Below are 11999 nucleotides of genomic sequence, written 5' to 3' on the forward strand. Positions count from 1 at the left end.
TACAAAATCTGTACCCAATTTGAATGAACTTGTAATACCGACAATGTGGACGCAATGAAATAAGGTAACAAAGGTGCTGGCGAACCATCTGTGGATTTAGTCATTCAGCTCACACTGTCCTAATGCTAAACTGTACCAACTTTGGGTACTAAAGTTCACCTCTCGGTCAGTCCCGGAGCTTTTGGATTCATATTTCCAGCGGACTAACGGATCCAGCTTGTCATTCAGCTTCTGATTCATCCGCGCCGGCTACTGCTACAACGATGCCCATCACGGATCGATCCGGCTGAACTGACCTGACATAGCCGCACTCACCATTTTTCTCCTGGGACTGCACCATTAGCTGTTGTCTCCGTTAGATAGCCAAACTGTAAAGGAAGACACAAATAGGCCCTGTCAAGACTGGAGAATAAAGACCTTGTCGCGCAGGCGGCTAAAATTATTGCATCAACGAACCTGCTGATTAGATCCAAGGGGAGTCCATTGATGTCGCCGGTGAAGCGGCGCTCTCTTCCGGTGTCCTACAGCGTATGCCCCTCTTTCCGCTGCCTAGCCGCTCGTCGAGTCGCCGGAGGCCACACCTTGTAGAAGAGCCGATGTTCTTCTAGAGGAATTTCACCGCTCAGATCTCAAACTCATGGCGCCCTGGTAAACCTAATTTCGTTCATGTACCATGGTCCAGGACGGCTCCACCAACGTGTTCTGCAGGTCCAGATCATCGGGGTTAGCCGCCTGGTTCCTTCTCCGTCACGGATTATTAATGTACCATGGGCCACATGTACGAACGGACGCAGAACCAGCAGTGTATTCCTCAATTACTACTGCTCGAACCTCATTCAATTTTCCCCGAGTCAACAATCTCGACGCAGATTCTCATGGTCCAGATAGCAGGTTCATATAGACCCGGGAGCCAAAACTTCACTCCCCCAAAGTTCTTGGCTATTTAAATAAGAAGGGACATTGCAGAGGACAAGGCGTTTCTGCTCACGAGCTCATCTGCTCCCGCACGGTGATTGGCCACAAGGAGCATCGGGAGCTGTGCCACTGTATTTTGCTTGGCAAATACAAGACGTGGAAAATCATGGATACCAATAGCTGTCGTACCGCTGGTCCAGAATAAATGCTGCAGCACAACTTCAGGTAATAAATGCTAGTACAATAGTATTTTTACTGTAGCATCATCTTCTACCTCCGATTCTTCACCGAGAGTTGCAGTCTTGAATCGGTGGCGCGGAGCTGAGAAATGGCAGCGCGTCAGAAAGAGGGTAAAGATCTGGCGACACAACCATTACAGGCAAGACAACAATCCCGCAAGCAATCTCTGCTCACCTGTCCTTAGCTTTGGTCCCAGGTCCGAGCCTGTTCTTCTTGGCCGCGTGCAGGCGGCTGCCGACTATCACAGGCGAAGCTACTCAAGCGGCGTAACACGCGAGGAGGACGAAAAATTTAATCATTCCGTGAGCTGCGGGAGATCCTCGCTTGGTTTGTCATGTCTCTTGACTCTCTTCCTTTACGCAATGCTCCAGCTTAGCAGCGTCGGCTCGCCGACGGGCAACCCGTTCATGAGTTCAGCAGCGGCTAGCTCCCTATTCCCCTCTCGTGGTTCCAAATCAGGGATGGGAGATGCAGCCCTGATGTGGCCTCCCGTACTCAGAGTAGCCTCTAGTTTTTCTTTTGGTGGGGTCGGTGGAAGCAGAGATGCAGTGAGTGCTACTGCTACCAACACAGTCACATGTGACTTGATATTTACCCATAAAAAATACGTGAACTATACATACGCAAGTACAAGGACAAGAGCACGCTAAGGCATTTGATTGGTTGGTTTCTCCAGGAGCAGATGAGCTCGAGCTCAGTTTTGTATATCCGCATTGCAGAACAGAACTATATTATGTGGCATGGAGCTTACAAAACTATGGCTTGTAATTAATATGAAATGTATAACCCGTAAGAAAAATCAAATGGAAATAAAATCAAACATGGTTTGTGAATGTAAGCATGAAAAAGCTGGAATTGGAATTTTAAATTTGCCTTGCCTTTTGAGTGATAAAAAAACCAGGTCCGAACCAGTTTTTTTTTTTTTTTGGATAGCCAAGATGCTAAATTGATAACTGATAAATTTGTAGAGCATGATCTACGATGAGCAAATTATTTGCACTAACTAAGAACTACATTTGGACCACTAATTTTTGTAAGTACTCCAAACATCATCGCAAAAAAGAAGACCAAGTGCAAATGATTTTACTCGCTATATTTTATAGCTTAATTTCTTACTGGGACCTCTGTCCCGTAATACCCCGATAGTGCAATGTTGAAGTACTTCCCCAGTAAACATGGTTACGGTCTAGCTCATTACTCATAATCAGTCAAACCCACAATATGCATAGTGGTATTTTCCTTCAACACCTTACTTTCTTAATTATGAGCTTTAAATTACACAAAAAAGATATTTTGAAAAGGTTGGAGGAAAACCACACACATTATACTTGGAATAGAAAGTTCTATATAGGTAGGTATGATAGACATTGGATTTGAGTTGATCTTAGAAATACATAGACCGTAATCCAACCGCGTCTATGACTAATAATCCACTTTCCAGTTATCGTTCGAACCCCTTCCAGTATTAAGTTGCAAGCAACAAATTATCGCATTAAGCAATGTGTGTAAAGTAAATAATAGAATTACCCTTGGATACAACCTTGTTTTGAAGTTATTGTCACTCTTCCAAAAAACTAGAGGCATGAACCTACTATCGAGCATAAATACACCTTCTTGGAGTCACACGCATTTACTTGGCCAGAGCAACTACTAGCAACGGAGAGCATGCAAGATCACAAATAACATATGACAAATATATAATCGATCTCAACATAGTATTCAATAGATTTCTACGGGAGTCAATCCGATGGATGAGGAACAAGTATTTGAAAAGATACCCTCTCTATTGTTTAGATTGTACAACACGTACAACCAACCCGTAGCACATGTTTCCTATAAGTCAATTCCATTGGTCATGATTTGCATGGAGCTAAGTTTTCTCAACCATCGGATATGTAGCTTATTTTGAAGTTATCATATACCTCAAGATCAAAGCTGGATCACTTAAGTCACTCGATCGAATGCATTCGAGGTGATATTTGTGGTCTCATCCAACCATTGTATGGACCAAAAAACGAATTACAATCAATTTAAATGGATAATGATGCAAAATTCTCTTCATGTGCCTCCAATAATTATTGCATGGCTTTCGAAGATTGAAGTTCAGCGCTTTGTCACATACGTTCATACACAAAAGGTTGGTTGAATATCCGAGCAAGAGAATCAGACTTCTTGCACGACCTTTGTTAATGAGTTGAAATTTACCAACTTCACTTTGGAGTCATGCGGTTTTACACGTCGTTGACTAACTAACAGTATATTGCAGTACTTCCCCTCTGAAATTGATACGTGGAAATCCTCCGAGCATTTCTATTGTGGGTATACTTTATGGGTATATCAACGACGTGATCTAGATCCGGCAAGCCCGGGTGGCCCACAGATGGTGATGGTGGCATATGGCCCATCGGGCGGCCTAGTTCCTGTTGATAGAAGATGGATGAAGTCCAGCCCAGGAACAGGAGCCGGATCTCAACCGACCTATGCAGGCAGTCGGATCCGTGAAGGCCCATGAAGTATCCGGATCCAATACGGTGTATAAGGAAAGGTGGATCCTTGATGTGCACGGCAATGTAATATTCCGTAGTTAGGCATCTTGTATTCCGGCTAGGAATCTCCGTGTAAACCCTAGATCGTGGCGCCTTTATAAGCCGGATCCCGAGAGCCCTAGAGGCACAACCAAAACTCATTGTAACAACGCGAAATCGCCCAGATAGTTCCAGACAAAGCAGCAGTAGGCCCTGTCATCATGCAGGTGTTCCGAAGCTGGGTAAATTGCATACCACCGTCCCGAGGACTCTCCGCCGATGGCCCCTACTTCTTCTCCCCCTCGTGAGGATCCCTCCTCCGAGGTACCTTCGAATAGGCAACGACAGTTGGCGCCCACCATGGGGCCAACGGCGTCTGGAGGCCGGAACCAGGAGGGTTCCGCCATGGGAAGCTTCGACGACTCCATCGCTGTGGGGCGTGTCCTCTACGCCGGGAACTTTCGATCATCCCTCAAGGACGAGTGCTGGATTCCGGCTAAGACCGACCCCATCAAACTCTCTATCGTTCCAATCGGCGGCATTCACATCTTCATCGGCGAGACCGTCGATTCCGACGGAAACGCCCTGCTAAGTCACGCTGACGTGACCGCCGCTGAGCAGGACGCAGTCGCGAAGATCCGATCTAAGACGCAGGAACTTCCCAAGGAAGATTCCGCCTTAGATCTGGAAATTTCAAAACCCACCAAATCCGCCCCTGAGCAGGAAATTACGGTGGAAGACCAATGCAGATCCGCATGGGTCTCCCGGGTGTTAGAGAAGCAAAGGTGCCACTTCGTGCACTTCCTCGCACATACCGCAGGAACCGACCCTCCTCAGGATGGAGATGGACCCATGCAGGTTGAGGCTACCGGAGACAGCGATACTCCGGATCAGCAAGAGGTTACCGGAGACAACAACGCTTCGGATCAGCAAGAGGATGCCGGAGACAAAGAAGAATCAATCCTTGGCAACCTAAGCCCAATCTCTGACGATGCTTCCTCTATGGACACAGAGGAGTACAACCGCGTTATGAAGGAGTTGGAGGATGTCAACACCCGGATTTTTAAGTCCAGATGCCTATTATGCCATACATCGCAATCCCAGGAATATTGTTGTTGCGAGACATAATAGTTGAATATCATAGAGTCATCATTTATTACAACACATAATCGTCTTACAAAGGTAGATCACATGATCCAATATTACAATAGTAGTTGATCTATCGATCAACGAACATCACAAATAGCGGAAGCGAAGTAGTAGTGGCTATCTAATCCACGAGGCCAACGCTTGACGTCGGGAGCGAGTCCTAGTTGTCGTAGACGTCCTGTTGTCCATCTTCCTCGTCTTGTTGTTCTCCTTCATGGTGCGGCCATTTGAATAGCCGGGGACAAAGCCATGAGTACTTTAAAGTACTCGCAAACTAATACTAGTGTAAGAACTAACAATTCTAGTAAGGGGATACTAAGCTCTAGGTTTATTTGCATAAAGCCAAGTTTATTTCATAAACATTTAGTAAAGATGCTTGAATCACTAGACTAACTCAAGTGGGAACATTAGTGTCATTCCCACAACTTGGTTGTGATTTTAATTCAAATCCACCCTTCACCTTTCAAAATTTAAAACCCAAGTCATATGTCACATTTTTGAAAATGGTCTGATGACGGAACAGTATGGCCTTTCCAACCATCCTTAACCGTGGACGCGGCTATTCGAATAGGTTTACACTCTGCAGAGGTTGTACACTTGTGCCACAACTTTTGATTTCATCCGTCAGGGGTAACCCTGAATAATCGTAACTCGATACGCGGATCATCAACCATAACCTTTCACTTATATATGCTAGTATGAGCACCTCTCCCCATGAGCTTGGCCTCCCGGTGAAAACCGCGATCAACCCGGGAACTGCACAGGGCTTGGGCCGGACATTCACCTCATCTTTAAGTCGTTTCTTTTGTGTTGTGGAGGCAGCTCTTGGCATAACCCCGATGACGCTTGTTTAGAGGGAACCCATACTAAGACACATAAACTTCCAGTTAAGCCCTACCCATAATCGGGTATTGTGGGGGTACTTGTAAATTGGAATGGTATCGCATCCGAACCCAACCATCGAGTTTTCGTAAAATTCACCAAGTCATTCACCAGTCATATTCACCTTCAAAATCTTTCAATAGAATGAATCATCATTCCAAGGTTTTCAAAGTCATTTCATTTCATATGATCCCATCTAGAGTAATCAATTTTATTTATTTAGCAATAGCAACTAGTCATGAGGGGTGCTAACTAGCTTTTCTTGCTCTAGGCTAACTTTGATGCTCTTGTTCTACTCCATATCTAAACCAAGTGAATCATGAATCAAAAAGTAAACTTTGATAAACAAAATTTAGAAAAGCTTGTAAAATAAAAACTTGGGATAGGAGCATTAAGCCTAAAGTAAAAATAACGTTGCCTTGCTCTTGTAGAGCTTTGCACAAGGGGACCTTGCAAGAGTGTTAGTTTGCAAGGATATTAGCTTGCCTTGGTTGGTGTATGGATCAAAATGTTCCTCCTTCTTCTCTGTAGATGTTCTCGTCGTCCCCTTCGTAGCCTTCGGTACTAGCGTCTATAAACGAATACGAGGATACAATCACCACACAAAACTTGCATGCTAGACTAAACACACCAAAGATTCACACAAGCCTATGCTAGCATCACATCTTATTAGCATGGTGATTTACTTTGTTTTATTTTAATGAAAACAATAATTTCCTCTCATTATAATTATTTATTAGTATAACTCTTAAATGCTTTGGAGGAAATAGTTTCCTCTCATATTAATTAATGTTTCTATTTATTTATTTGGAGAACTAATCCCTCTCATTAAATATTGTTAAGATTTAATTTCCTCAAATACTAAGGTATGAGCACATGTTGACTAAGGTCAACACTTCACACTTATTATTTGAGAAACATGATTTAAATGAGGGAATACACCTCATGCAATTTAATACCAACATAGTAATGATTTAATATCCTCAAATAATTCCATATAAGAGTTAATAGACCATGGTCTCTACCTCATGTAGAATTACTTGAGACAAAGGTTTAAATGAGAGGGATACCTCTCATATGATTTAATAATTGGTTGGAACAATTTAAATGCTACTATGGCAATCATTTAATATTCTTAAGTGAGCAAATATGAGACCAAGCAACAAGGGTCATCACATTACTTCATATTACTTGTGAGAATGATTTAAATGAGGTGCTACACCTCATAGATTTAAATTCCTAAAATTTGAAATAGTTTACATGGGCTAGTATTGACTACATAGCCCATATTTTGCTTCTAGCCCATGATCATGTACAGAACCCAGATCATATTTTTACATAGTAATTTAGGGTTTGTTAAATGTGAATTATTGCAATTGGATTCACTTCAAAATTCACAATGGTTGATTTTTAAGATTTATTTGAATACAGAAAAGTATCTGTTTTGTTATTTTTGCTATTCAAAAACTACACAACATATGGGGTTGAATCCAGTGAGGTGAGCTAGATAATTTCATAAGCTTTCTGAATATATAAAGTTTGCTGAATTTGGTGTAGTAGATTTTAAACTATTCAATTTTAAAGTGTGCATCAGGATTGAATTTGGAATTAAACGAAATTCGATTTTTGAATTGTTGGGCTTGGCGGGAACGTTACTTGGGCCGAAACGAATTTGAAATACACTGCGCAGCCCATCTAGCAACGGGTGCGTGTGGGCTGCCCTGACGAGGTGGGGGCCACCCGTCAGCGGCTCTTTAAACGCCGAAGCGGTACGCGCTCGTTAGGCCGTAGGATTAGAAAGGGATCCGGCGGCCGGGGATCGTCGTCGTCTCCGACGAGCGACGGGCTCAGCGGCGGCGAGCCTAGGGGGTCGGCGGCCTTACCCAGGCGTTCCCGCGAGGTTCTGCTGGTGGCGAGGCGAGGTTGTCGACGATGCTGGAGCTCCTGGTTGCAGTGGCGAGGCGTGGGGAGGCGTCAATCGGTGGCGATGATCTGCGGACTCCGGCGGACTCGAGCTCTCGATTCGAGCTGCTCCGACGACTACTGGTGAAATTGATCGTGGGGTGTTGCTCAGTGAAGGGAGGGGAGTGTTTGGTGTGAAGAAATGAGGAACCGATCGCCCCTATTTATAGTGTTGATCGGTGGCCGTGAGGTGCTGCAAGCGAACGGCCATGGCGCGGCGCTTCTGGTGATCGAAAGGGCAAGCGAAGGACGGCAGCGTGTAGGCGTCGCCCTGGAGATGCTCTAGGTGTAGAGGGCGAGGTGATAGGGCTACGGAAACGCTTGAGTGCTTGCAGTAATCATGGCGGTACCCGTGGTACGTCGCCGGCGAGGACGGTGGTGACAGGGCCGCCGCAGTCGTTTGAGTGTGGCTAGCTGGTAGAGGGCGAGTAGGCGATCCTCGTTTCAGTGATAGGGATGCAGGGGGAGGACGGCGTCGATCAAGTGCTGGGCGTCCTGGCGCGTCCTTGCGTGGCCAGAGCGCGATCACCGCGCGTGCTGGCATGATCTGGCGGGTTTTGGGCGGGCGCGTTCCGGCCAATGCCGTGGCTTGGCGAGGCTGGGCCGTGTACGCGCTGTGTCCTTGTGTTGCGGGGATACTCCAGGACAAGAAGAAGAGGTGAGATGGTGGCCGGGGATGGAGATGCCAAAGGTGGCCGAAAGTGCAATGGCATGCTCAGTTTTAGGGTTTTCTTCTCCCTCTCTCTCACTTTAATCGATCAAGGAGAGTGCTGGGAGGATGCAGGGGTCCTAGAGATAGCTAATGATCACAAGTTTAAAGTGGTTTAGTGAAGAAACCGATGGATAATAGTGTGTAACACAATTCAGGAACTCTGCCTGCCAAGTGTTCGACACAATGCCCGCATGAGTATTTTTGTCGAATTATGGAATTCTTTTTGGTACATCTCAAACATATAAATAATGTGAAAGATTGGTGGTGGTGGTGGTGGATTTGGTTAAGGTTTGTGAGATTTCAAATTTGGTAGGATCTTCACATAGTTTCAACATCACCACTTGTCAAAATCATACTCGGTCAACCTAGTCAAAGTTAGCATGTGTGGTCAACATGAAAGTTGTTGACCTTGACATGGTCTTGGATGACCTGGCTTTGTTTGACTAATTTTAGTTTAGGAATTGAGAAATACAGGGGGGTAAAGTGGTGAAGAAAATATTTTTGGTCCATATGACCATTATCATATGTATGAAGAAATCTTGATTTCTTTGGGTTTGATTCTTGATCCAAGGATGCATTTGTGTTAGTTTATCACTTTAAAGTATTTTAGAAGCAATGGGGCAAGCAATTGTGGCCTAGGTTAAGGAATTGCAAATTGGCATATGGTGTATGTAAGTGAAATATGGAATTTTCTCACCATTTGAATTCTCTCCATTTGATTTGACCTTTGTTGACTCTAATGTGGTTCTTATTAGTTTAGAAACATTTTAAGAGCTTTGAAACCAATTCAAAGGGTCTTGTTCAAAGATTTGCAAATTTGGCCTTAATACATAAGAGATGAGGTGTCAAAATTTTACTAAACTTGTAAGTGGTTGATCTTGCTTCACTTGGACATGGGTTAGGGTCCATTTAGTGTTATATTAGGTTTAGAGATGGTCTCACATCCTTTGGTCAAGGTTTAAAGTCATAGGGCAAAAATTGATTATTATGGCTATGTGTCACATATGCCTTTATGCATATGTTGCATTTTAGTTCTAGTTTGACTTGGTTTGACCCAAATGGTGTGGTTGAGTGTTGAAATGGTATATAGGAGTGATCCCACCATTCATAACAAATATTAAGGTCAAGGTTCCCAAATTCATAAATTTGCATTTTACTCTCATATGCCTCTATGGCATTTTTAGTTTCTTTTTAATTTCTTTGGTTTCACTTTGGATTTGGTTTGATAAGTGCTAGGTAGAGTGTATGAAGGTTTTCCAAACCTCTAACAAAGTAGAAAGGTCTAGGGTAAAGATTTGTAAAAATAACCATAGGCACATATACCTTTTTCTTATTTAATTTTCTTTTATTTTATTTTAGCTAGGATGGTGGAAAGAGGGGTGAGTTTTAGGGTTTAAGGTTATTTCAAACTACTATAACAATCAATCATGCAATAGCACAAGAATTAAACAAGATCACTATGTATCATACTTCATTTAATAAAAGTTTTTGTTGGTTCCAAAATTTGGAACAAGGGAAATTCATTTGTTTTGTTTTGAATTTTTGGGATGTTACAAACCCTTCCCCCTTAAACAAATCTCGTCCCGAGATTTTAAGAAAAGTTAGGTTCCTAAGAGAGATTGAGCATGTTATTAACAGGAATACATACTTGGCATGGTCGGTGGTGCTTCCTGAGCTTCAGTGGCATTCAAGCGGTAGTAACGACCGTTGCGGTTGTGTGGGTAGTTTGGGGCAAACTTCCTTCCAGTTGTGGCATAGCGCTGCTGCTGGGCAGTTGCAGCGGTATTGAAGGCAGCCCTAGCAAGCTTCTTGGGGCATTCATAGGAGTAATGACCCACAGTTCCACATTCATAGCAGGTTACTGTTGACTTGTCCTTTTGGGTAATGGGTACAGCATTGCCTCCAGTCCTTGGGGCATTGTTGGCGGCTTTCATCGGGCACTTTCTAGAGTAATGACCCGTAACACCACATTCATAGCAAGTCACAGTGGACTTGCCTCTGGGGGCATGGTTGGGTATTGGGATGAGCTGCTCCAGGTGACGCTATTCGACGCGGAGGCGAGCAATGAGGTAGTCCTTCTTGGCGTGTTGATGACGAAGTGCCTTGCGCTCCATTGCAAGGATGTTGATGGTGTCAGTCATCTTGGCGTGCTCAATGTGCATCTGGTTGGCTGGGGCACGGGGGTTGTTGCGGGTAGGAGGGGCCATCTGAACAATAGGTAGATCATAAGGTAAGGGGGAAATTTCTATGGTTTATTTGAGATAAACTTGAAAAGTTTCCAAAACTTGAGTAGTGTTGAGGGGGTACAACCAACAACACTTTTTCATTCATACCAAACATCACACATTACAAGGCTAACACACCGTTGGTTTTAAGAACCATTCATCGCTCTACGATACAAGGGGATCCTGATACAAACTTACACCTACACATGTGAACAGGTGCAACTACTCATCCTCATCATCCACATCGATCGGGATGATTCCATCCTCTCCGGCCTCCAGAAACTCATAGTCCTCCTCTTCAGTGAATTCATCCTCCTCGAAGTCCTCGTCATCACTCAGGAAGGCTTCTCCTCCCTGAATGTCTTCACCGTCTTCATCCATCCCATTCAGCTGATCTTCTTGAGCCTTGACAGTGGCCTCCAAGGATACTATCCGGGCGCGAAGGCGCTCGATGGTAACATCATTCTTGGCACGCTGCAGACGGAGTGACTTGCGGTCCTTGGCGAGCAGCTTGATAGCATCGGCATGATGAGCCAATGCCATGTGGGTCTGGTTGGCGTAGGCACGCGAGTTGTCCAGCTCCTTCGGGTGTGGAACGGCATGAAGTCCGGGTGATCCACATGGTGCCTCAGCTCGGGGTGGAGCGGCAGGTCCATGGGTTCTCCATCGGAGTCACGCCTTGCGAGATGCGCAAAGCGCTCTCCACGGATGGCAGCCTCATTCTGCCCGCATAGACGGGCAAGTGCTTCTCGAAGAGCACGTGTCGGTCCGTCCGGCCGGTTGCCTTCCCTGAAAGAGAAGAGGATCCTCTCGAAGTAGGAGGCTCCATCTTGCCTCTCAGATCAGCGGTGATCACCCACTGAAGCTCCCCGCCGTGCTGGTCGTTGACCTCAACTCCGTGGAACTCGGGGTGGGGGCGTCCAAGAAAGTTCGACAGGGCATCAAGGTCCCTCTCGAAGCTCAAGTCTCCGCCATTCCCAAGCTGGTAAAACTTGACGTTGGTTGGCTCCATCTGAAAGGGAATTAGATGAGTAAGTTTAGAGAGTGAACAAGTGTGTCAAAATTTTATGTAGGTTTATAAAGAAGAGCATGACTTCTTATTTTTAACAAGATCTCAAAGATACGAAAGTGACTAAGTTTTTCCAAAAATATTCACTTCATTTGTTTTTGAACTTAGGTTTTTCAGAACGTCCATTCTAACTAGGGTCTCCTAAGGTCAAACAATGGCTCTGATACCAACTTGTCAACACCCGGATTTTTAAGTCCGGATGCCTATTATGCCATACATCGTAATCCCGGGAATATTGTTGTTGCGAGACATAATAGTTGAATATCATAGAGTCATCATTTATTACAACACATAATCGTCTTACAAAGGTAGATCACATG

At 44.6% G+C, this 11999-nt stretch overlaps 1 long non-coding RNA gene across 1 annotated transcript; it reads right to left on the reverse strand.

Moving 5' to 3' along the window:
• On the reverse strand, nt 1-711 carry LOC124684446. The gene is made up of 2 exons (XR_006997024.1): nt 457-711; nt 1-368 (listed from the first exon to the last, which is right to left on the reverse strand). It is a non-coding gene; the product is annotated as an uncharacterized LOC124684446 (long non-coding RNA).
• Between the last annotated feature and the right edge of the window lie 11288 nt (nt 712-11999).

Source organism: Lolium rigidum, chromosome 1, assembly GCF_022539505.1.
Source record: "Lolium rigidum isolate FL_2022 chromosome 1, APGP_CSIRO_Lrig_0.1, whole genome shotgun sequence".
Taxonomy (NCBI): Eukaryota; Viridiplantae; Streptophyta; class Magnoliopsida; order Poales; family Poaceae; genus Lolium; species Lolium rigidum.